This window comes from Balaenoptera ricei, chromosome 13 (assembly GCF_028023285.1).
Source record: "Balaenoptera ricei isolate mBalRic1 chromosome 13, mBalRic1.hap2, whole genome shotgun sequence".
NCBI classification, from domain to species: domain Eukaryota; kingdom Metazoa; phylum Chordata; class Mammalia; order Artiodactyla; family Balaenopteridae; genus Balaenoptera; species Balaenoptera ricei.
In genome coordinates this window covers 61,911,642-61,939,213 of record NC_082651.1, presented here as the reverse complement: position 1 = coordinate 61,939,213, position 27,572 = coordinate 61,911,642, and positions in this window count along the sequence as shown.

The following is a 27,572-nucleotide window of genomic DNA, read 5'->3' as shown; positions in this document are numbered from 1 at the left end:
ATTGAAAGGCCTCTCTTAGGAGATGACATGCATGCTTGAAATCTGATGCATGAGGAAGGGGCAGACCAGTGAAGAAGTGAAAGAAGAGAATTGCGGGCTCAGCATTCAGCTTTCACAGGGACCAACAGCGAGAGTGAGATTAGTATGGTTAAAAATGAAAACAAGACCACTTTGGCAGGTGCATTGGGAGTGAAGGTGGCAGGTTTATAGGGTTGGAGAGGTGGGCAAGAATCAGACTGTCAGTGCCTTGTAAGTCATGGTAAAGAACTTGGGTTTTATTTTAAATGAAAAGGAAGTCACTGATTGGTTTTAAGAAGAGGGTGGTCCAAATTATGTTTATAAATATCTTTTGGCTACTTTGTGGAGAATGGACTGAAGAAGGAAGAGACTGGTGGAAGACGATTAAGAGGCTTTAGTTACAGACCAGGTGAAGACATCACAAGCTTTTCACTTGGCAAAACTGGCAGGTCATAAAAATAGAGTCAGTAATTTTGCCTTCCATTTGTATGAAGCACTTGCTCTTCTTTGAGATATTGAATCAACTCAGTAGTGACAATTGGCTTTTCTCTGGGGAATCACTGACTCAATAAATTTTCAAAGCCTGTGTCCAGTTTAACCCACAGTGGGGTTTTTTTTCCTAGATGTTCAGTAGCCTCTTCTCCTATTCTCCTCCCCCTCTTCTCCCTCCCTCCTCCTCCTCTCCCCCTCCTCCTCCTCCCCCTCCTCCTCCTCCCCCTCCCCTCCCCCTCCTCCTCTTCCTCTCCTTCTTTTTCCCCTTCTTCCTCCTCCTCCTATTATAATTATTATTTTCCTAGTCTTCCTTGATTCTTCCAAGCAATATTTGTTATCTCATGGCACACTTATTCTCCCTCATTCCAGCTCAAACAAGAGGCTTCTCACATTCTCAGTCATCCTAGTCAAGTCAAAAGATAGATAATGACCACAGTCCATACTCTGTACAGAGCAGGAGAAGAAATGGTTCTTGTGTGATTAAGGAGATTGTATCATGTTCACAATTAACAATATGCACGTGAAAACAACTTAGTGATGAAAAGTATGATTGCCAAGGGAGGGTGGAGTCAGTGAGAGAAGGAGGCACTTGCTACCGGCTGGAGGAGAGTTGACCTTCACCCGGCTTACAATAATCAGGGTTCAATTCCAGAGCCTGTGAGGGGAGCAAATCCTGCCCTACCTCCTAAGTATCTACCCAGGGAGGGAGAGAGGAATGGATGGCAAGGATGCAAACTCCCTAGACTGTTATTAGTTGGCTTGGATTGCTATAACAAAATACCATAGACTGGGTGGATTGAACAACAGACATTTATCTTTTCACAGTCTTGGATGCTGGAAGTCCAAGATCAGGGTACCTGCATGATTGGTTTCTGGTGAGGCCTCTCTCCCTAGCTTGCAGATAGCCACACATAGTAGAGAAAGAGAGCAATCTCTCTGGTATCTTTTCTTATAAGGACACTAATCCCGTCAGTAGGGTTCCCACTCATGACCTCATCTACCTCCCATGGGCCTCACCTCCAAATACCATCACATTAGGGATTAGGTCTTCAACATACAAATTTTGGGGGACACAATTCAGTCCATAACAGACTGTTTCAGGCCCTGTTTCAGAATGTTTCAGCCTTTTGTACTTTCTTTTGTAACATGTATAAATATGCATATTTATTATGGTATTATATATCATATGAAATATTATGTACATGTATAATTATTTAATTCATCTCTATCTCTCCCATGAGACTGGACTCTTTAAACACAGTGATTGAGTCCTTTGCTCATTACTTTTTCTCTAACTGTTTAAATGATAGGTGCTTAGTACATACCTGCTTAGTGAATGTTTACATTTGAAGTATAATATAAATTCATATTTAAAAACCATTCTGTGATTTACATATTGGGATTCTACATTATTATCTCACTTTTTACAATGGAATACATTGTGATAAATGCTGAGAAAATACATGTCATTCATGCTAAGAAACTTTGAAAGCACTAAATACCTCTCTATAAGCTCCTTTGTCATTTGCATTATGGGCAAACGGACAGAAATTTATAGTGTTACATAGTACCCTCTGTGGCTTATGTTTGCTAGATTCTCTTATAAAAAATCACTCTCGGTCCTTTGGTCCAGGAAATCTTAGTCAGGAATGCAGGACTCCCTACAATCTGGTTTCAGTCTACCATCTGGGTTTGTCAGCTCTTCTCCTTCAGTCCACTGTCTCCACTAGAGGCTGGTAGATAAACTCTACCACTTTATCTGTTTCAAAAACATGCCCTGCAACTTTGCCCCTGTCGTCCTCCTAACCCCACTGATGGCATTCCAAGCTGAGCTTTTCCTAAGGCTTCACATACATAATCCTATTTAATTCTTACAATGATCCTATGAGGTGGGTATTGTTGTTCAAATTTTAGCTGAAGAAGTTTGGGGTCAGAGAAGTGAAGTAACTTGCCTAAAATGGCTAATAAGTGGCAAATCCAAGTCTCTACCCCAAAGTTTGTAATCCCCAATGTGATACCTTCACTTCTGAAAGGATCTATCCATGTCTACCTACATCCTCAAAGCCCAACTTGGGTGGTACTTCCTCTATCAAGTCTTTGCTAAACACTCTAAGTTCAATGAATTGTCCCTTCTTGTAACAAACATACCCATCATTTGTTGAGTGCCTACCATGTACCAGGACTTCTGTTAAGTTCTTTTATGTAAATTATCTTATTAATACTCTCATTGACCTTATGAAATTAGTATAACGTTATCACAGAAGAGAAGCTAGCTTCAGAGTGATACCGTACTTGTTCAAGGTCACAGGGCTATAATATTTTACAGAAGGGATTCAAACCCAGGTTGTTCTGGCCCCGGAGCCAGGGTTTTTACCTTGTCATAATCTCCCATGTTAGAAGTACCACCTACCTGACCAGGCATGGCTGTTTATGGGATAATGTGCGACTGTGAATAGTATTAATGAAGTCATCCTAATTAGAAATAATGGCATGGAGTGACCAACACAACACAGATCCGTATAAAAGAGTATAAATTGGATGGCTATATTAGTTTCCTCTTGCTGCTGTAACTAATTACCACAAATTTAGTGGCTTAAAATAACACAAATTTAGAATCTTATGGTTCTGGACATCACAAGTCCTTAAAAGCAAGGTTTTGGCAGGGCTGTGTTTTTTTCTAGAATCTCTAGCAGAGAATATGTTTCCTTGTCTAGTTTTTACAAGCTGCCTGCATTGCTTGGCTTCTGATTCTATCCTACAACTTCAAAGTCAGCAGTGTTGTATTTTTCAAACTTTTTCCTTCGACCCTTATACCTCTCTCTTAAAAGGACCCATTTGATTACATTGGGTCCCTCTGGATAATCCAAAGTAATCTTTCCATTTCAAAATCTTCCACTTAATCACATCTGGAAAGCACCTTTAGACAGATAAGGTAACATATTTGTGTTCTTGGGATTAAGGCATGAACATTTTGGGGGGGGGCATTATTCAGCCTGCCACAGTGATGGTGGTGTACAGGACATTCAGGTCTCAAGGGCTGGGGAGAGGGAGTTGAGGACTGATTGTTCTGATCCAAATTGTCGGTTTTTTTATTTTAAGGAAAAACAGAGAGAAATGGTTAATCCAAAGGAAGAAAGCTCTAATGGTGAGATTTCAGGCATTGCTACCTGCAGCATTTTTTCAAAATTCAAAAGGTAAACAGTTTCCCATTGTACCAACCTAGAACACCAACCTAGGAAAAATTCCCACAGAGACTTCTCAGGAAGTCCTCACTGAGGATAAACATATGATGATCAAACATCATCTTTGTGAAACTCTTCGATCCTGTTGGAGTGCTACGAGTGGAGACGTGGTCAGATAGCAGGGCAGGGTCTGCCTAGAGGCCCTGCCATGGAGATGACCACACCTGTTTTCTAGGTGATGGAGAGATGGCATCCGAGTACCTGACCTACTTGTCTAAGTTTTCATTGCAAATGAATTGAAGGGTTGGAACTAAATCTGTGGTCGCTTGAATCTCAGTCTGGTTCCCCTTTTCATTCTGAAATTGAGGTTGTTTTTAAAGGCAGTGGAGAGAAAAGGGGTGTCAGCTGGGAAAGAACAGAATAGACTGCTGAAGGCCAGCAGCTCAGAGCGGCATGTCAGTGGAGCGCTGGATCTCTTTCCATGCTTCACTTCTAAATAGGGCCCTACTTTCCATTTTTCTCCTCTTGGTTCCTTTGCCCTGTTTAAAACAACATCAGGGTCTATGGTGGTGGCCCTTGGTGTGGGTGCTTGATACAGGAAAGGCTGGAGGTGATGGAGGAGTATAGGCAGTGCTTTTTCTTTCACCTCCAATTCTGTTCCCGTTGCTCAAGTGACTTAGAAGTTAAATGGTTAAAGAGGGCAACAGTTGTTGCAGTCGCAGAAAATGTTTCAGGTTGTTATATGTATCCTGGTGTCTATATTTCCATGTGAATAATACCTTTGAAAACTGGATTCTATAAACTTGACGTTACTCTTCCCCTCCTGATTCTGCAGCAGAGGCAAAATTCTTCAGCATGGGCAAAATGCAGAATGCTGAGTTTTTTTAAAAACACTTTATTGAGGTATTATTGAGATATAAAAAGCTGCACATATTTAATGTATACAACTTGATGAATTTTGGAATAAGATACACCAGTGGTCCCCAACCTTTTTGGCACCAGGGACGGGTTTCGTGGGAGACAATTTTTCCGCGGGTAGGGGGGGGCGGGGATGGTTCAGGAGGTAATGAGATGGGGAGCGGCAGATGAATCTTTGATTGCTCGCCGCTCACCTCCTGCTGTGCAACCTGGTTCCTAACAGGCCGCAGACCGGTAGCGGTCCGTGGCCTGGGGGTTGGGGACCCCTGAGATACACCCATGAAACCATCACCATCACCATCATCAAGTCCATGAACATATTTATCACCTCCCCAAATTTCCTCCCATCTCTATTGTTATTATTATTATTATTATAAGAGTTAACATAAGACCTACCTTCTTAGCAAATTTTAAGTATACCGTACAGTATTGTTAGCTATAGGTGTTATGCTATATAACAGATATCCAGAACTTATTTATCTTATATAACTAAATGCTAAAATTTTTGAGGCTATTAGATCAAGCCCTCAGAACAAAGATATAGATGTAACTCTAGCCTTTTACAAATAGATATACAAATAGTAAGAAAAATAGATCGCAGGCATTTGCAGAGTTACCTGAAGGAAATAAATATGTTCTTATAAATTGTTCAGTACACATTTAAAGGTCAGTAAAAGTTGAGGTCCTACAAAAGAAAAAAAAATAAAAGAACAGAACAGTTTAAAGAGGCTTCATGGAGGAGACAGGATTTGAGTAGGGACTGAAAGATTGTTAGGATTTGAAAATAGAAAATAGGAAAAAGTTTAGCTATTTCAGGAGAGGGGAACATACTGAATAAAAGTGTAGAGGAGGGAATAAAGATGATGAAAAGGGAGGCAGCTTTGTTAATTAAAGTATGATTTATAAACCTTGTTTATAGCTCCTACATACGTGAGCGGGTATGGCAAAGTTTCTCACCAAAAAGGCATCATACATTTAATACCCATACCAAACAGGAAGTCATGTAATTTATAAACGTCTGAATCTTCCTGAAAGATGACAGAGACCCTAGACAAACAAGGTTCACCTGAAAAAGGTGAAAATACTTCAAGTACAAAAGAACAGATGAAAATAAAAAGACCAAATTTAATAAGGGCCAGAATCAGGTGTCAAAAGTCGAGTTAGAGAATCGAGTTCAAAATCAGAGAGATGAGGTCAAACAAGAGCAGAATCTCTAGAGAGGGCTCAGAAAAGAGGGCCCTGAACCTTTGCCTCCAAGACCAGCTGGTCATCAAGGCTTCCTTTTATGAGCTAACAGAAGACACTCAAGAGTCTGATTCAGAGTCCTGGGGGTTGAGGAATGGACGGGAGGCCATTTAGATCAATGCAATGACAGCTTTCAGTTATCAGATTCTACTTTGCAGTCCTGTTCCCTTAAGATCCTAGTCATAGGAAAAAAGCTGATGCTTACTAAGCCACAGAACCTGAAAGAGGCTTTAAATAGGTCTTCTTGTTTTATTTTAGTTGAATTATTAATACCAATAAGTTTGGAGGAATCTCTGGGAAGATTTGACTTTATAGGCTGGAAGAAAAAATAATTAAGATCAATTATATTTTGAAACATCAAATTTTGATTTCCAATAATTATAGGGCAATGTTCATCCTATACTACCTGAGATAACAAGAGAGACTTAGGGAGGTAAAATTGAATTTTCGAAGTACTGTGCTTTGAATATGTCTACAGGGTAGTCTCATGTAGATTTACTAATTCTCTCTGCAGCTTTCTCCAGAGAGACCAGCATTCCTACATGGAGTATCAATGCCCATTTTTGCAGAGGTAATGCTTATAGTGCCTGTGGTATTCTTATAGCAACCTCAGCCCAAAGAGCAGGCTTGGCAGAAGCAAAAAAGGGAACACAATGAGAATAGTTGTTACAAAGCCCATTCACTTTATTAAACTTTATTAATAAGTTTAGTGAAGTCAGCTCAGAGTCTATTAATTAGATTCTTGCATAATATTGATTTAATGATCTGGATTTAGTTAATCTGGCTAACCTTTTCTTCCTGGTACTTTTGGTTCTGTTTTAGCTCATCAGTAAAAAAAAAAACAAACCAAAAAACAAAGAATAGAAGTTATGAGCCATCAACACAATCAATTGAATTAGCATGTGAAAAAATCTAGATGCTTACTGCATAGCTTAAACCAAAATAAATGCCAGATGGACTGAAATTTTAAACATAAATAACAGAAGCCTGAGAGAAGTAGAAGAAATAAGTGAATAATTATACTTGGTAAAGGAGAATTACCTAGGCATAGTCCCCAAAACAAAGCTCATAAGGGAAAATATTGTTAGATTTGATAACATAAAATTTTTAAATCTGGTAAAGCAAATAAATCAATAACCCCAAATTAAAAGGCAAATCACAGTCTGCAAAAGCATTTATAATACATTTGACAGATAAAGGATTAATTTCCTTAAGGAAATCTTATAGGTCAGTAAGAGAAGACAATCCCAATGGAAAAAAATGAAATAATAACCATAAGAATGTGTGTCATCACTAGTGATGAAATAAATCTAATGTAACTAACAATAAAAAAAACACTGAGCTCGTAAAAGAAAAATACCCAGTGTTGATAAGGATCTGGGGGAAAGATAATCCCATACACTGAAATAACAATGGTTAAATTTTATTAAATACATGTTATATGTATCAGATCCCATTTTATATTTTTATGTAAATTTTCACATTTAATCTTCAGAACAACTGTATGAAATAGATAACATTATTTTACCTATTTTTTACATGTGGAAATTAAGACCTAGAGGGGTTCAGTAAGTTGCCAATTACCAGAGGTTATTAAGCTAAGATTTGAACCTGGAGTCTACCTCAGAGGCCCATAGTCTTACTCATCACTGTGAGGTTATCTCTGTTTAAGAGGGATATAAATTGATAATGTCTTTCTGGAAGACAATTTGGCAAAAACCAATTCAATTGCAAAAGTTGTTAAACTGTTCATATCCTTTTACCCAAGAATTCTTCGTTTAAAAATACAGTAAAAATAGTGAGAAGAATGCAAAATTATACGTGCAATGATATTTATTAGAGTATGGTCCACAATAAGAAGATAATGCAAATAGCAAAGATATAGGAAATGGCAGTGCAACTTTAAGGGACATCTATAGTGGAATGTTATGCATATATTACAAAAGATGACATAAAAATATAATGAGGGTCAGGGAAATATGCTTCATTTGAGTTCAAAAAGCCTAGTACAACAGCTCCTGTATTCAGTGTGTTGCCAAGTCGAATTACAAGCTCTTCTCTGGTAATAATATACTTTTTATTATAAACATTTAGAGAGCCCTCTATGTACTGAGTATTTATGACCAAATATCTTTGTTGTCATGGAGCTTACATTCTAGTGGGGGAGACAGACTATAAACAAGAATAAAAGAAGAAAATAGCATATCAGAGGGCAAAGAGAAAAAAATAAAGCATATGCAATGTTGGCAGGAGGGTGACAATTGAAATTTAGGTGGAGTGACCAGGAAAGACCTCACAGAGAATATGGCTTTTTATCAAACAACACTTATCCCATGAGGAAATTGAAATAGAGAGTAAAGAAGTCATTTCGCTGAGGTCTAGCACCTAGTTAGTACAAGAGGCAAATGCGAGCACCCTGATTCCACTCTGCTATAAATAAAAACAGAGTTGTATTTATAATTATTAATAGTAATTATTTATGCGTGGTAAGATGTGTTGTTTTTTTTTTATGTTGATTTTTTTTTGAAAACCACCGTGTTTGCTGGTGTATAAGACACATGGTGTCTTTTTTTTTTTTACAATGGTGTGTTAGTTTCTGCTTTATAACAAAGTGAATCAGCTATACATATACATATATCCCCACATCTCCTCCCTCTTGCCTCTTCCTCCCACCCTCCCTATCCCACCACTCTAGGTGGTCACAAAGCACTGAGCTGATCTTCCTGTGCTATGTGGCTGCTTCCCACTAGCTATCAGTTTTACATTTGGTAGTGTATATATGTCCATGCCACTCTCTCACTTCGTCCCAGCCTACCCTTCTCACTCCCTGTGTCCTCAAGTCCATTCTCTATGTCTGCATCTTTATTCCTGTCGTGCCCCTAGGTTCTTCAGAACCTTTTTTTTTTTTTTTGGTTCCATATATATGTGTTAGCACATGGTATTTGTTTTTCTCTTTCTGACTTACTTCACTCTGTATGACAGACTATAGGTCCATCCACCTCACTACCAATAACTCAATTTCGTTTCCTTTTATGGCTGAGTAATATTCCACTGTATGTATGTGCCACATCTTCTTTATCCATTCATCTGTCAATGGACACTTAGGTTGCGTCCATGTCCTGGCTATTGTAAATAGAGCTGCAATGAACATTGTGGTACATGACTCTTTTTGAATTATGGTTTTCTCAGGGTACATGCCCAGTAGTGGGATTGCTGGGTCATATGGTAGTTCTATTTTTAGTTTTTTAAGGAACCTCCATATTGTTCTCCATAGTGGCTGTATCAATTTACATTCCCATCAACAGTGCAAGAGGGTTCCCTTTTCTCCACACCCTCTCCAGCATTTATTGTTTGTAGATTTTTTGATGATGGCCATTCTGACTGGTGTGAGGTGATACCTTGTTTTAGTTTTGATTTGCATTTCTCTAATGATTAGTGATGTTGAGCATCCTTTCATGTGTTTGTTGGCAATCTGTATGTCTTCTTTGGAGAAATGTCTATTTAGGTCTTCTGCCCATTTTTGGATTGGATTGTTTGTTTTTTTGTTATTGAGCTGCGTGAGCTGCTTGTAAATTTTGGAGATTAGCCCTTTGTCAGTTGCTTCGTTTGCAAATATTTTCTCCCATTCTGAGGGTTGTCTTTTCATCTTGTTTATGGTTTCCTTTGCTGTGCAAAAGCTTTTAAGTTTCATTAGGTCCCATTTGTTTATTTTTGTTTTTATTTCCATTTCTCTAGGAGGTGAGTCAAAAAGGATCTTGCTGTGATATATGTCATAGAGTGTTCTGCCTATGTTTTCCTCTAAGAGTTGTATAGAGTCTGGCCTTACATTTAGGTCTTTAATCCATTTTGAGTTTATTTTTGTGTATGGTGTTAAGGAGTGCTCTAATTTCATTCTTTTACATGTAGCCATCCAGTTTTACCAGCACCACTTATTGAACAGGCTGTCTTTTCTCCATTGTAGATTCTTGCCTCCTTTATCAAAAATAAGGTGACCATATGTGCATGGGTTTATCTCTGGGCTTTCTATCCTGTTCCATTGATCTGTATTTCTGTTTTTATGCCAGTACCATACTGTCTTGATTACTGTAGCTTTGTAGTATAGTATAAAGGAGGCTGATTCCTCCAGCTCCGTTTTTCTTTCTCAAGATTGCTTTGGCTATTCGGGGTCTTTGGTGTTTCCATACAAATTGTGAAATTTTTCGTCCTAGTTCTGTGAAAAATGCCAGTGGTATTTTGATAGGGATTGAATTGAATCTGTAGGTTGCTTTGGGTAGTATAGTCATTTTCACAATATTGATTCTTCCAATTCAAGAACATGGTATATCTCTCCATCTGTTTGTTTCATCTTTAATTTCTTTCATAAATGTCTTATAGTATTCTGCAAACAGGTCTTTTGTCTCCTTAGGTAGGTTTATTCCTAGGTATTTGATTCTTTTTGTTGCAGTGGTAAATGGGAGTGTTTCCTTATTTCTCTTTCAGATTTTTCATCATTAGTGTATAGGAAAGCAAGAGATTTCTGTGCATTAATTTTGTATCTTGCTACTTTACCAAATTCATTAATTAGCTCTAGTAGTTTTCTGGTAGCATCCTTAGGATTCTTTATGTTTGCTATCATGTCATCTGCAAACAGTGACAGCTTTACTTCTTCTTTTCCAATTTGGATTCCTTTTATTTCTTTTTCTTCTGTGGTTGCTGTGGCTAAAACTTCCAAAACTATGTTGAAAAATAGTGGTGAGGGTGCACAACCTTGTCTTTTTCCTGATCTTAGAGGAAATGGTTTCACTTTTTCACCATTGAGAACAATGTTGGCTGTGGGTTTGTCATATATGGCCTTTATTATGTTCAGGTAAGTACCCTCTGTGCCTACTTTCTGGATGGTTTTTATCATAAATGGGTGTTGAATTTTGTCAAAAGCTTTTCCTGCATCTATTGAGATGATCATATGGTTTTTCTTCTTCAATTTGTTAATATGGTTTATCACGTTGATTTGCGTATATTGAAGAATCCTTGCATTCCTGGGATAAACCCCACTTGATCATGGTGTATGATCCTTTTAATGTGCTTTTGGATTCTGTTTGCTAGAATTTTGTTGAGGATTTTTGCATCTATGTTCATCAGTGATATTCTCTTTCTTTGTGACATCTTTTTCTGGTTTTGGTATCAGGGTGATGGTGGCCTCATAGAATGAGTTTGGGAGTGTTCCTCCCTCTGCTGTATTTTGGAAGAGTTTGAGAAGGATAAGTGTTAACTCTTCTCTGAATGTTTGATAGAATTTGCCTGTGAAGCCATCTGGTCCTGGACTTTTGTTTGTTGGAAGATTTTTAATGACAGTCTCAATTTCAGTGCCTGTGATTGCTCTGTTTATATTTTCTATTTCTTCCTGGTTCAGTCTCAGAAGGTTGTGCTTTTCTAAGAATTTGTCCATTTCTTACAGGTTGTCCATGTTATTGGCATATAATTGCTTGTAGTAATCTCTCATGATCCTTTATGTTTCTGCAGTGTCAGTTGTTACTTTCCTTTCTCATTTCTAATTCTATTGATCTGAGTCTTCTCCCTCTTTTTCTTGATGAGTCAGGCTAATGGTTTATCAATTTTGTTTATCTTCTCAAAGAACCAGGTTTTAGTTTTATTGATCTTTGCTATCGTTTCCTTCATTTCATTTTCATTTATTTCTGATCTGATCTTTATGATTTCTTTCCTTTTGCTAACTTTGGGATTTTTTTGTTCTTGTTTCTCTAATTGCTTTAAGTGTAAGGTTGGGTTGTTTATTTGAGATGTTTCTTGTTTCTTGAGGTAGGATTATATTGCTATAAACTTCCCTCTTAGAACTGCTTTTGCTGCATCCCATAGGTTTTGGGTTGTCGTGTTTTCTTTGTTGTTTGTTTCTAGGTATTTTTTGATTTCCTCTTTGATTTCTTCAGTGATCTCTTGGTTATTTAGTAGTGTATTGTTTAGCCTCCATGTGTTTGTATTTTTTACAGATTATTTCCTGTAATTGATATCTAGTCTCATAGCATTGTGGTTGGGAAAGATACTCGATACAATTTCAATTTTCTTAAATTTACCAAGGCTTGATTTTTGACCCAAGATATGATCTATCTTGGAGAATGTTCCATGAGCACTTGAGAAGAAAGTATATTCTGTTGTTTTTGGATGGAATGTCCTATAAATATCAATTAAGTCCATCTTGTTAATGTATCATTTAAAGCTTGTGTTTCCTTACTTATTTTCATCTTGGATGATCTGTCCATTGGTGAAAGTGAGGTGTTAAAGTCCCCTACTATGATTTTGTTACTGTTGATTTCCCCTTTTATGGATGTTAGCATTTGCCTTATGTATTGAGGTGCTCCTATGTTCAGTGCATAAATATTTACAATTGTTATACCTTCTTCTTGGATTGATCCCTTGATCATTATGTATTGTTCTTCTTTTTCTCTTGTAATAGTCTTTATTTTAAAGCCTATTTTGTCTCATATGAGAATTGCTACTCCAGCTTTCTTTTGATTTCCATTTGCATGGAATATCTTTTTCCATCCCCTCACTTTCAGTCTGTATGTGTCCCTCGGTCTGAAGTGGGTCTCTTGTAGACAGGCTATATACGGATTTTGTTTTTGTATCCATTCAGCCAGTCCATGTCTTCTGGTTGGAGCATTTTATCCATTTACATCTAAGGTAGTTATCATTATGTATGTTCCTATTACCATTTTCTTAATTGTTTTGGGTTTGTTATTATAGGTCTTTTCCTTCTCTTGTGTTTCCTGCCTAGAGAAGTTCCTTTAGAATTTGTTGTGAAGCTGGGTTTTTGGTGCTGATTTCTCTTAACTTTTGCTTGTCTGTAAAGGTTTTAATTTCTCTGTCAAATCTGAATGAGATCCTTGCTGGGTAGAGTAATCTTGGTTCTGGGTTTTTTCCTTTCATCACTTTAAGTATGTCCTGCCACTCCCTTCTGGCTTGCAGTTTCTGCTGAAAGATCAGCTGTTAACCTTATGGGGATTCCCTTATGTGTTATTTATTGTTTTTCCCTTGCTGCTTTTAATGTTTTTTCTTTGTATGTAGTTTTTGATAGTTTGATTAATATGTGTCTTGGCGTGTTTCTCCTTGGATTTATCCTGTATGAGACTCTCTGTGCTTCCTGGGCTTGACTGACTATTTCCTTTCCCATAATAGGGAAGTTTTCAACTATAATCTCTTCAAATGTTTTCTCAGTCCCTTTCTTTTTCTCTTCTTCTTCTGGGACCCCTATAATTCGAATGTTGGTGTGTTTAATGTTGTCCCAGAGGTCTCTGAGACTGTCATCAATTCTTTGCATTCTTTTTTCTTTATTCTGCTCTGTGGTAGTTATTTCCACTATTTTATCTTCCAGGTCACTTATCCGTTCTTCTGCCTCAGTAATTCTGCTATTGATTCCTTCTAGAGGATTTTAAATTTCATTTATTGTGTTGTTCATCACTGTTTGTTTGCTCTTTAGTTCTTCTAAGTCTTTGTTAAACATTTCTTGTATTTTCTCCATTCTATTTCCAAGATTTTGGATCATCTTCACTATCATTACTCTGAATTCTTTTTCAGGTAGACTGCCTATTTCCTCTTCATTTTTTTGGTCTGGTGGGTTTTTACCTTGCTTCTTCATCTGCTTTGTGTTGCTCTGCCTTCTTATTTTGCTTAACTTACTGTGTTTGGGGTCTCCTTTTCACAAGCTGCAGGTTCATAGTTCCCGTTGTTTTTGTTGTCTGCCCCCAGTGGGTAAGGTTGGTTCAGTGGGTTGTGTAGGCTTCCTGGTGGAGGGCACTGATGCCTGTGTTCTGGTGGATGAGGCTGGATCTTCTCTTTCTGGTTGGCAGGCCTGCATCTGGTGGTGTATTTTGGGGTGTCTGTGAACTTATTATGATTTTAGGCAGCCTCTGTGCTAATGGATGGGGTTGTGTTCCTGTCTTGATAGTTGTTTGGCGTAGGGTGTCCAGCACTGTAGCTTGCTGGTCATTGAGTGGAGCTGGGTCTTTGCGTTCAGATGGAGATCTCAGGGAGAGCTTTTGCTGTTTGATATTACATGGAGCCGGGAGGTCTCTGATGAACCAATGTCCTGAACTCGGCTCTCCCGCCTCAGAGGCACAGGCCAGACACCTGGCTGGAGCACCAAGACCCTGGCAGCCACACGGCTCAGAAGAAAAGGGAGAAAAAAAGAAGGAAAGAATGAAAGAAAAATATATAAAATAAAATAAAGTTATTGAAATAAAAAATTTTAATAATTATTAAAAATAAAGTTAAAAAAAAAAAGGACAGACAGAACCCTAGGACAAATGATAAAAGCAAAGCTATACAGACAAAATCACACAAAGAAGCATACACATACACACTCACAAAAAGAGAAAAAGGAAAAAATATATTTGTATAAAAAAAAAAAGGAAGAGAGCAACCCAATCAATAAACAAATCTACCAATGATAATAAACTCTAATTACTAAACTAAGGTAAACATAAAATCAGAAACAAATTAGATGCAGAAAGCAAACATCAAGTCTACAGTTGCTCCTGAAGTCCACCACCTCAATTTGGGATGATTCGTTGTCTATTCAGGTATTCCACAGATGCAGGGTACATCAAGTTGATTGTGGAGATTTAATCCACTGCTCCTGAGGCTGCTGGGAGAAATTTCCCTTTGTCTTCTTTGTTCTCACAGCTCCTGGGGTTCAGCTTTGGATGTGGCCCCGCCTCCACGTGTAGGTCTCCTGAGAGCATCTGTTCCCCGCCCAGACAGGACAGGGTTAAAGGAGCAGCTGAATCGGGGGTTCTGGCTCACTCAGGCTGGGGGGAGTGAGAGGTATAGAATGCAGGGTGAGCCTGCAGCGGCAGAGGCCGGCGTGACATTGCAACAGCCTGAGGTGCGCCGTGCGTTCTCCCGGGGAAGTTGTCCCTGGATCACGGGACCCTGGCGGTGGCGGGCTGCACAGGCTCCCAGGAGGGGAGGTGTGGATAGTGACCTGTGCTTGCACACAGGCTTCTTGGTGGCTGCAGCAACAGCCTTAGCATCTCATGCCCGTCTCTGGGGTCCGTGCTGATAGCTGCAGCTCGTGCCCGTCTCTGGAACTCGTTTAGGCGGTGCTCTTAATCCCCTCTCCTCGTGCACCCCAAAACAATGGTCTCTTGCCTCTTAGGCAGTTCCAGACTTTTTCCCAGACTCCCTCCTGGCTAACTGTGGCACACCAGCCCCCTTCAGACTGTGTTCACGCAGCCAACCCCAGTCCTCTCCCTGGGATCCGACCTCCGAAGCCCGAGCCTCAGCTCCCAGCCCCCGCCCGCCCCGGCGGGTGAGCAGACAAGCCTTTCGGGCTGGTGAGTGCTGGTCGGCACCGATCCTCCATGCGGGAATCTCTCTGCTTTGCCCTCCACACCCCTGTTGCTGCGCTCTCCTCCATGGCTCTGAAGCTTCCCTCCTGCCACCCCCTGTCTCTGCCAGTGGAGGGGCTTCCTAGTGTGTGGAAACTTTTCCTCCTTCACAGCTCCCTCCCACTGGTGCAGGTCCTGTCCCTATACTATTGTCTCTGTTTTTCCTTTTTTCTTTTGCCCTACCCAGGTACGTGGGGAGTTTCTTGCCTTTTGGGAAGTCTGAGGTCTTTTGCCAGCATTCAGTAGGTGTTCTGTAGGAGTTGTTCCACATGTAGATGTATTTCTGATGTATTTGTGGGGAGGAAGGTGATCTCTATGTCTTACTCCTCTGCCATCTTGAAGGTCTCTCCACATGGTATCTTTTAGTGCTGATTTGTCTGGCTGTAATAGTGGTGAAGACGTAGAAGAGTAGCATATTAGAAATCTTGAAACAATTTTTGAATGGTTTTCAGGGCCCACTAGACCAACTCATTTCTCTGGCTTCTACCGTAGTTGCTGTGCTTCAGTTAAACACTCCGATTCTCATCAGGATAACCTTTATCTCCCCGATATGGGGTCTCCAAAATGGCTTCTCCTCTGGCCCATCTGTATGAAGGCACCACCATTATCCAAGCCACTGGCTGTCTCCTTCTTTTACTTCCTACTCCTCTGACCCCACATTCAGTTAATGGCCAAATCTAATAGATTTTTACATCATAATTTTCTTACATATGCCCTCTTATTTCCATTGTCATAGCCATAGCACCAATTTAGGGTTTAATACTCTCCCTCTCCAGGAGACCAACTCCAGGATAATAGCTGGCTTTAACCAAACCCCATCAGGTCACTCCCCTGATCATACACTTTCAGTGGTCACCACAGTTCCTATTAACGTACATGCAAATTCCTTAACCTGCTATTCATGGTTAAAAGGGAAGGACATTTCCCATCTTATGTTTTAATCCCAACTGTACATATTTCTAGTCCAGCCATGACAGGGATAGTAATGCCCACCAAATAACCTACTTTCCCCTACATTTTTCAGCTCTTTGCAGTTAGGCAAGACATATGGCTAGTTTTGGTTAATTGGCTGTGAGCAGAAAAGACATGTGTTACTTCTGTGCCAGAATGTAGAAGAAGAGGTGGGAGTTCTACATGTGTCTTTATTCTCTGGAAGCAACAGATGAAGCTGCATATTTCAGATCATACAGCTACAAAATGGTAACATCTGAATCCCCACTGATCTTTGATGGATATACAGTGTGAGCAAGAAATAAACCTTTGATGTGTTGGTGTGTTGTTATGTTGAGCTCCTAATTTGTTGTCATAATCTAGCCCATCTCAATTAATACATCAACCATAGTGGGTGAACTCACCAATTCCTGCCCCACTTTGTGCTTTCCCATATCCTTACATTTGCCTTGGCTTGTCTCTCCATTGGGAACTTTTCTTGAATCAATTCCTTCATCCCATCATCACATTACTCGTTTAAATTTCACTCATCCTTCCAGAATCATCACAAATGCCAACCTGCCTTGGTCCTTCTCCTTATTTGCCCAATCAGATGTAATTTATCTTTCTTCTAATCATAAAGAAACTTGGTAGTTACCTTTTTGATTGCTCTTCACAAATTCTGTCTTGTATTGTAGTTATTGGTATACTTATTTTTCCTCTCAGTTAGAATAGCAGGCCCTTCTGAAGGTCTGAATCATAAGTATATGTCTAACCTTCACAGTCTCTTATATCTAATAGTTTTCTGAAAAAACTATTTGTGAAACTGAGTTGAAGACTCATAAGTGTACACTATAGTTTTCAAAATCTCTACCATAATGGCTAAAAGAAAATGTGATTTGGGTGTTTGGGGAACTAACTTTCATATAATGATTTTTTAAGCAAATTCCGTTAGTTTCCTGTTTCTCTTCTATTTCCATCAGTAAATGGTGAACTTCTTTGCACTTTTGTCCTCTCAAGACCAATGTCTCAAGGGCATTGCTTGGTACAAAATTAAGTGCTAGATTACATGTCAGTGAAGAAGGAAAGATTCAGTACATAAAATATTACTGTATTAAAAATTGAGTTAGCTAATATTTAATTGCATACAAGACCTCTAGACCTGGAAAGAGCCATTGACATATAAGATGAGAGAGTTTTAAAGCTAATAGGGATAAGGGAAATGAAAACTAAATTTTGAAGGTGTTACATTTTGAAAAAGATTCTCATATATAGTGTATCATCACTTGATTGTTATAATCACTCTCTGAAGTAGGCAGGTATCATCCCCACTTTAGACATGAAGAAACTAAATCCCAGAAAGTTTAAGTGACTTGTGCAAGGTCAACAGTTGGTTTAAAAGTAGAGTTTTCAGACATCCTAATTCCTGGTCCACTGCTCTTTATTCTGTATATTATTGCCTTTCCTTATCTAAGTTCAGGACAAGGAACATCTTAGTATCATCTTTATGCTTGTGTAATGTGTTATTTTGGCAGCATCAAGTAGATAAGTAGCTGAAGAAGGCACATGCTCACACATGCACACACACACACATACATAATTATACATGCCTCCTCCAGTCTAGGCTAAAATAGAATTAATCCTGTGTTCGTTGTTGGTGAATGCTGAATCCTTCCATATCGGTGTTTGTGTTTAAGAATAAGGCAGTATACACACTCTGTAATTGAATGTCAGGAAATATGAAAATATATTGTTTTATTGCTACTGTTCATTGATTTATGGAAGTGATTTATCATCGATGGACATGCAGTACAACAAATCACTTTGCTGACACTATCAGCTGCCTTAACTAGGTTGTCAGTTCACGACATTAAAGGTAATGGATGGTGATTATTTTACAGTAATGGGTTTAATCAGTGCTTTGAATGACTTTAGCAGTCATGTCAGAGTAGAGCCAGACTCATTCATCAAGGCAGCATTTTGTTTACCAACATCATCTATAATTCATTTGATTGTTGACAATCATCAGCAAATACCTCTCAGGCACAGTTTTATCAGCGATGGAAATCTGCACAGCTGCAGCCTGCTAAGTCACTTCATGGGGCTGTCTGAGCAGACACAGGTGGGGAGGGATGCCCTTGCCGTAAGCCCCTAGAATGGAGGCTCCCGCCAACTGGGCTTCCAGTCTTCTCTCCATTCCCATGGATTGGATTCTTTCATTTCCATCTCTTCAACCCCCTGATTTCACAGGGCCTTTAGTCACCCAGAAAGATTTCAGAAAGACCTAGACGGTAGGAAGATGAGAAGCATGTGATCTTATGGCTTGAATCAGCTCAACACAGCTAAACACATGGTCTTGGCTCTGCTGCTTGTAACTAGTCACGGTGGGAGTCACAGTGGCAGTAAATCTACTACTGAGGTTCAGATGTGTCTGGGCAGGTTTGGTGACCCAATGGGGTAGATGTACCAAGTACCTAATTTTGTAAGAGATTGTAGGGCTTCCGATAGTAAAGCTCAACATAAAGCTAGGACCTTTTTTGACCCTTTGAGAATTTCATATTTCTCGCCAGAAGAAATTACATAATACCACATTTATATATATAATTTTAGTGAGTTTGCAAACTCTGTGAAGCCTCGCCATAAAGTAGAGTGGTTAGTATCTTGGATTCTGGAGGCAGCCACACTTGGCTAGAATATCTGCTCTGCCCGTTAGCAGTTATAAGCCTTTGCACAAGTGACTAAACATCTTTTGGTTTCATCTATAAATAGGAGTTGACAATATTACCTTTGTCATGGGGTGGTTGTGAATATGAAATGCATTCATGTGGGTAAAGTGGTTAGCACCATGCCCTACACAGAATAAATTTTCAAAGAGTGTTGGTTCTTATTTTTGTTATTGTGTTTTACTTATGAATTCAGTTTCAGAGGCCACGTCCTAATGGATAGGAGAATCAGAAAGCCGAATTAAAGTAGAAACAAAAGTTGTCTGAATTCATTACTGTGTTTTTGCCCTGCTCCTCTACTCAATTTTAGATGCAACCCCAGCGAGAGACACAAGGGAGGAAAACAGGAGCCATAAGTAAGAAATTGAAAGAAAGAGTTGTTCTGAAATTTGGGAGCAGGATGCTATACAAGTTGCATTACCTTGGTTTTCTGTGTAACAGGATATACTACAGAACACATACCTTTGGCACCTTATAGGTCCCAGGGCATCAGTGGGGGTACAGTGCCCAGGGGAAGGCAGCGGTGCTGGATGGGGGATGGCAGATCATTAGGAGTGCCAGCAAGAATGCTCAGCGGAAGCAGCATTGGGAACTGGCAGATGCCATAGTAGCTGGAGGCACCATGGACCCAGAAGTACTTGGAACATGACTTAGTAATTCAAAGAGTGGCCAACAGAGTGCAAAGAAGAACGGAGAAACCATGCAGTGGCTGAAAGATCAGTTTGATTTTGAGTATATGTGGGATGTTCCCTAAGGGCTGCCAGAAATTATTTGGGGAAGCATACATCACAAGAAGTTAGAGACCCTAAAACTGGCAGAGTGGGGACAAGAGCCAGAGAAGCACTGGTCCACCATACTTAGCAACATGTCTTTCTTTGGCAGAGCCATTTCTCCTCTCCTGGCCTCATTTTTCTCCTCCATAAGCTGAGAGTGTTAGTCAGGATATGTAGACTCCAGTGGACAAGAAATAGGTAGAGATATATAAGATCATCTAAGAGACTGGAGCCTAACATATAGTTGGGGCTTTCAAGGAATCTTATCAGAATTTATGTTTGAGATTTGGTAGATGTTGAATAGGATGGAGGTGGGAGGTTAGGATGGATAGGGTGTGTGTGTGTGTGTGTGTGTGTGTGTGTGTGTGTGTGTGTTAGGGTTGACAGAAGGCATATTTAAACTCCACATGTTATTATGATTGATATTTTTAGGTCAGGCCATCTCTGATTTCCTTTCAGGTCCATGATACTAAAAAATTTTGCTGCATTAATTGACTTCTTATAATTAATCATCTTTAGTTTCCTTTTATAAATCTATTCTTATTTTTAGACTGGTCTAAGCATCCCTGGTCTTGGAGGGAGTAAGGCCTTCTAAGTCAGATACTGTAGGAGAGACATTGATAAGGATGGTACTCTCAGGTAGTCTAAGGAATGAATACAAATATAATAATAATAATAACATTCATTGAGTGCTTGCAATGTGGTAAACACTGTTCAAAGTGCTTTTCATGCATTATCTCATTTAATCTCACAACAAGCTTATGAGGTAGGTTTGGTCATAGATTAAAAGAAATTCAAGCACATAGAAGTAAAAGAACTTGCCTAAGATCACTCAGCTAAAAAGTGGTAGAACCAGGCTTTGAACCCAAGCATCTGATTCCAGGGCTGTTGACCCCTGTTCTACACTGTATGGGTATGACTAATGCATAGAGTGAATTAATGCACAGTTAGTGGGGAAAATGACTCTCAGAGTCATTTTCTCAGACTCTCAAATTAGACACTCCTCTCAGACCACAATTAGCATGTAGGTGGGTAAGAAGCCTCTCCCGTGCTTTCACTGAATGGATGACAAACTTGCTTTTCTCCTAATGTTTGAAATAACTTAAGGCATGACACAACTTCTTAGCATGTTATATTTGCACTAATAATACCCTCTTTGGTGCTGAAGGGAAGCAGAATGTGGGGCAGGCTGGCTAGGGAATCACAAAGGGACCATAGCAGACATCTGAGCCTGGAGCCCAGAAGACAACTTTGTCTGCCTCAAAAACTCAACTGGGGACAGGCTACACTCTTGAAACCTGGAAAACTCCTTTTTGGCTTGGATAAGCAGTCTTCTCTCTACACACATCTCATGGAAAGGGGATCATGTCAAGGAAGGAGAGACCACTGAGTGTCACCACCAGGATGTTGAGATCCCCACCATGTTCCTGTGGCAGCATCAGGGGACAAGTGTGGACAATGAACCCCAAAGGAGTGGCAGAGAAGAAGGAAGGGAGGGAGGAATAAAAGAAAAGGAAAAAGGAAAGAAAAGCTCCTAAAATCCTACTTTGGATGCCAGTGGAAGAAAGTGATGATGCACCTCTTTCCAAAACAAATTTGCTTTATTTAATAGCATGGACTTTATTAGATAAACATTTTTTCAACCTATTTATCACTGCAGAAAGCTAGGAAATATTCAGATTTAAACAACTGGTGTAAAAAAGAGGAGACTATAAAGGAAACTTTTATTGCTTTTGAAATAACCCCATTTCCTCATATCTCCATGATGCAACAAGAGCTATCTGCCTCCACTCAGGCTCCAGGAAATATAAACATGTAAGTCTTCTCTCTGCCAAAATCATCTTCTCTCATCTCCGGATGACAGAAAAGACACTCAGGAAGTGGGTAGTGGGGAAGGCAAGAGGGTCTTCAAAATGAGTTTGTTCAATTTGTGATGAGTGAAAGCTACAGAGAGATTTCTTCATTTACTAAAATGCCTTCTCGCTAAATGCCCTTCACAGATCTCCAAAACGTGGGCACACCTGCTCAAACACCAGAACTTTCCACTTGTAAGGAGCTTCCCTTACCAAAAAGTAGTGTCACAGCTCAGGAGAAATGACAAGTGCTCATAAGCAGGAAATCTATACCCCTTTTTCTCCTGCTGCAAGGCGAAGGATGGAAGGTGGAATCGCTCTTTACCTTTGAAAACCCAAAGGCTCAACTAATTGAAATTTGAAGGCACGTAAATAATCAAAGTTTCACATAGATTTCAAACATTAATTGAGGGCCTGTACAAACATAAGATAAGCCATTAAATGGTAATGCAAAACAGAATATAACCAGGTGATCAAATAAACTGTGCAAGAGGAGATATCAGTGTGGGCTGAGCTAGTTAGGTAAGTTAGGTGAGGCTTCAGATCACAGTGGTCCTTGAGGAAATGATAGACTACAAAGAGGTGAGGACAATTAGAAGACAGAAAGCACATTAGCAGGGCTTTAGAAATGGGAGCATTATCAAAAAGCGGGGTGACCCTCGTGAGTATAACTCGATTTGGCTATAGGTATGTGTGTATTTAAATCACTGTCTGAAAGCATGCTAATATTACCATAATTTTTGATGAATAACACCTGACTCATATGTAATTTTCAACACTTCCAAACTAAATGGATGGGTGACATCTAGCAAAGTTGTGAAAAAATAGCAATGGCAGTGTGGCAGATTTCCTTCCAGAAGAATGAAGGAGAGAAGGAAGATAGTGTCTTGAAGTGGTGCTTTTGCTTTGCAATGTGTATCATTCAGCTCTGTTAACGGTTCAACCAATTCTATACTGTTGAGAAATATCCACAGATCATTTTATTTACACTAATTTTGAATCTTTAATAGAAATCATGCATCCTATATATGCTCATTGTAGGAAAATTTTTAAAATGTAGATTAAAAAATAAAGAAAAAATTCTTATAACCTCACTGTTGCTTATAAAGATAAATTAATATTTGGGGATGTCCCCTTCAGACTGTGTATATGAGATATGTGTGTTAGAATGTGATTATAATGCGCATACAATTTTGGTAGGTTATATGTACTATGACTCCCAATGAATCATTCCTCCATGTACACATATGCCTTTGTATAGTCCCCTCCCGCACTGACTTTGGGATTAGCCCTGTGACTTTCACTGGCCAATGGGACATCAGAAAGCATAATCCAAGTAGAAGCTAAGCCTCGTTAAGGATAAAAGACCACATTTATGGATAGGTAAGTCCAGTCATCCTAGATGTCCCAGATAAGCCAGGCCCCCGGTCAGCCTCTTGATGCACTGCCTAGAACTCCTGCATCAGTGATCCCAGAAGAATCCAGCAGAAAGACTCCTTAGCCAACCAAAAGATTATAAGATGTGCTATATTGTTATTTTAAGCCATTAAGTATTGAGGTATAATAGATGCAGTATTTTAAAACTGATTTTTCATTTAATATACTGTGAGCAATTTCTTACGTTCTTAAATAGAACTCAAGAACTCTATTTTTAAACCATTTCATCACATTCCATTACAGCGTGCACCATAACCTGTTTAGCTAATGCCTTATAGTTTGACATGCTTACATTTAGTTTTTAATGTTCAGTTGGTGACTCCGTAATGCCACTTCCACTATATGTGGTTCAGGGAATGTAAACTTATTTTAAAACAAGTTTATGTATCACTACATTCTAAACTGTTTGAGAACAGTAGCCATGAGTCAATCAGCCTTTTTTCCCCTAAGCCTTTGCACTGTGCATGGCAAATAGCGCTCCAAATATTTCTTGAATAAAAAAGAATAAATAAATGTTTGAAAAATAGCAGTTAATAGCCTATAAATTTCAATAGTGTGTCATATCCAGGCAAAAGGTAATGGGGAACTCTTGGTATTGGTGGTCTCTCTTCTTCTACCTTGCACTTTTATGCTGTCCAGAAGCACTGAGAAATGAATGTTCCCAATGAATTCAGTGTTGCCACATCAAAATTTATTATTCCCATGTCCTATTCTCTCATTGTCCTGCTTAGAGTGGAGGTGACAACTAGCTAAGCTGATGAACTAATTTGTACAAAACTGATAGTTTACCATGTTTAGCAAACCCAAAGATATGTATGTTCATAAAGAAATAGTTTGTATTTCCTCAAATCATACAACATTACATGTATTCTGATCTTTATGACAAGAAAATACTTCGAGGCAATGTGCTGTTTTAGGGATTTTGTTTCTTTGGTTCCCTCTGTAAATAAGGATAATTCAGAGATGGCCATGACGTATTTTTCAAGAAATTACCACCCTTCATTCAGGCTAATCCAATATTCAATTTAGGTTTGAATTGAAATGTTTTAGAAAGGTAAAATAATCAAAATAACAAGCTCTTTTTTGCATTAACCTCTAGGACAACTTGTGTATTTTGTTTCCTTTGGATAAAGGGAAGTACATTGTAATCTTCATTTTTAATTAGGTTTTAAAGTATATTTAATCCCCAGGTTAAAGCAGCATATTATTCATGTTTAACAGAGAAAATGAACAACCTTAAGAATGTCAGTTTCAGATTGAAGCTATTTGGATAACACTGTCTAGGAGACACCAAAACTTTAAAGACATTCTTGTAGTTTCAAGCTTTGACCCAGAAAACTCTTTTCCTTTACCGCTTTTCATGGTTAACCATTTTGAATACCAACTCATTTTACTTCACTTTCCCCATCATAGCATTCTCTGTCTTTGGCAGGCAAGGGAAAGAGAATCAACATTCCTTGAGCACAGCCTGTGGTCCCATGAAATAGACACTATTATTCACATTTTATAGCTAACAAAATTGACACTCAGATGACTACAAAGGACACTGGTTTATAGAGCTGACACTCAGATCTCTCTAGATCCAAAGCATGCTGTTTCTGAAACTGAACGATCAGAGGGCCTAGATTCTAGTCATGGTTCCTGCAATACTTCTGAGGTCTTGAGCAAATTACATGAGCCTCAATTTCCTTATTAGCAAAAACTTTCTACTTTTCTATTCAGAGGGATAGCATTGCTTTTCCTACCTATCTCATAGGGTTGATGTGATAACAGTTGGGAATATGTTTTAAAAACCGAAATATCTCATAGAAATATATTGCCTTAAGCCCCACAGTATGAATGAGTTTAAGTGATATGATGCGGCCCACATATGGTACATGAGCATCTTGGCCATCCCCATGAGTGAGAAAGAGTAGGGCTCTTTAAAGTGTCCCTTTGAACTGGGCCTCCCGATCCTCCTTTTCATGATGACTCGCTGATTTTCTTTTCTTCCTGCCTCAAAGCAGTCTTTGGGATTTTTTTAAAAAACTATGTAACAGGGCTGAGATCTACTCAGCAAGAACAGCTTTTGAAGGGAGAAAAAGTGACAGCCATAGAGAAGCAGTGTCTTAGGAACACATATTTTGAATCTGGTGAGAGAAGAACTGAGATGAATTGGATGCCTTCTAAAGGAAGTGAGAACTTGCTTTTAGTCAGTGATTGCCATGACTGACTTCTGCATTCGTGTTTAGTGCATCAACACCCCCTCTATTGTCCTCTAAACTCTTAGGTACCTTCCCTTTTCTTTCATAACTTTTGTTTCTCTGCAACAGTTTTCCTCCTGTTTTCTCATTCTCTAAAATATTTTGTGTGTGTGTGCCAAGAATTGGACACTAAATGATGAGGAACATGGTGGCGATCATTTTACATTATGGTTGGCCAGTTTATTTTTAGTGGACCTTTAACCTTCCCACCTGCAAAATGGGCATATGATATTTTCTCAGGTCTCTTCATTCTGAGTATTGATGGAAAAGTTTGGGGTTCCTCAGAATCACACTGATTGCCTGAAATATCTTTTTGTGATGACAAATGTTAGTTCAATAATTCAGCACTTTTTTTCCCTCCAAAGGCAATATGCACTTAGTAAAATAATGTAATGTTTCTATTAGGTTGAACTGTATGAGATGGCTGTATTTGTAGGGGAAAATGGTCAATTACCAGCAATTTCATATAGTTTAGTCTAGTATCTCAAATGATTGTGTTTCTACATACATGTTTACCTTTTAATATGTGGACCAAACCATATCCATCCTGCTTCCCTAGAAAGAAATGATATCCTTATGGGTTCTTATTAATAGATATTGTGAAGTAATAAAGTTTTCCTCTTCTGCAATCTAGTGTGATTATTCATCCGATGATACAGCTCAGGAGTTTGATACAGATGATACAGTTGTGAGGAAATACTGTATCGCTGTTTTGCAGGTAGACATGTTTGTGCCATTTCGGTGCTCTGGAAAACAGAAAATTGTGCAGACCATCCTTACAAATGAAGAGGAGGAGATAGGGAAAGCGGGGATTAGGTTGTGGCCTGGGCCAGGTAGCCCTGGGGGAAGGGGTACTGGGAGGGTCCCACAGCCTTTTCTCTAGGAAATCGCTTTGTTTTGGGAATGAGCTTCTGACTGTTAGAAGATATGCCCAGAGAGTAGGGAAGCCCAAAGTCTGGGAATTACAGGGTCTTTGCCTCCAAATCCTACTTTACCACTTACTCCAAGTAGTGTCTTTATTCTCATGATGAAAACAGAATTTGGTCATTTCTTTAACTGTGATTTGTAATCTCCACATTTAAAGTTTATAAAGTATATGGTTTTTTCATTAATTACATTTTTTTCTATAAATCTGTTCTCAAAATTCATGTTAGAGGACAGTATTACAATGCCTAGTGGGGTAGATATTTCTAGATATGTCAGTGAACCATGCCAAGAATAGTAGACTCCTGAAGTCATGGGCTAGTTCCAGAGTGACAGCTATAACCTCAGTCAGGGCAGCAGCAATTGACCCCAGTCAGTCATTCCATTCCATTAATGTAGTGTAGGAATTCACTACATTTTACAAAGCAAGGAGCTTGGGCGGCAATTAGATATGGAAGATGTGAACACTACATTTTACATTTTTTTCTCAGTTGATGTTGCTTTGAATACCATTACACAGTTTTCACTCATAGACACTGCCTGCATAGCATTAACGGTTATACAAATGATATCAAACATTTGTTGAGCACTTTTTACATGGCGGATTCTCTACTAAAAGATTAATATGCTTATCTCACTTAATCCTTACAAAATTCTTGCATGCCAGGTACTGTTAGTACTCTCATTTGCAGATGGAGAAATCTAAAATTAAGAGGTTGATTAACAAGCCCCAGATCACACAATTAGGAAGGGCAGAAACAAGAGAAGTTACGATTTGTTCAACAGCAAAGGCAGGTTTGTTTATGACCTGTAGGTTATATCACTCTGATGAGCTTATAAAAGGACAGAAGGAAGAATCCGGCCAGCCACTTAAATGACTTCTCCTAGAGGGATGAGATAAGTGCAGATAAGCGCACTAAGAGAGTGAAATAGCCAAGTAGTCTTAGCGTCTATACACAGGAATAAAGCTCTGCATTCCCATAACCATATTATCAGGTAGTCTGCTTCATTTATTCCAAATTGACTGCCCATTAATCTCCTAGTGACCCTTTGTTCTTCCATTTAGAAACCCGAAGTATTTCTAAGTGAAATAAAATGGAGATCTACACAAACCTTCACACTCTTTCTCTTAAAGTTCGAAACACTAACATTAAAACTTAAATATTCCACTGGCCTTCACTGGCCTAATATTTCTTCTCTTACATTGATTTTGCTCACCTTGGAGATGAAATTTGAAAATAGATTAAATAATTTCAGAACCTATGTTACTATGGTGACCCAGGATGGACCTCGTGAGATTTCTTCCCTTTATATCTTGATACTGAGTAGTTTGCTTATTTGTCCCTGTCTTTTACAGAAGCTCACCGTGTGATAAGAGTGATAACATGTGGGGAGAAGTGTTATTCCAGACACGTTGGGGGAAATGCACTTTGGAACTGGCCTCTGTCCGCTTC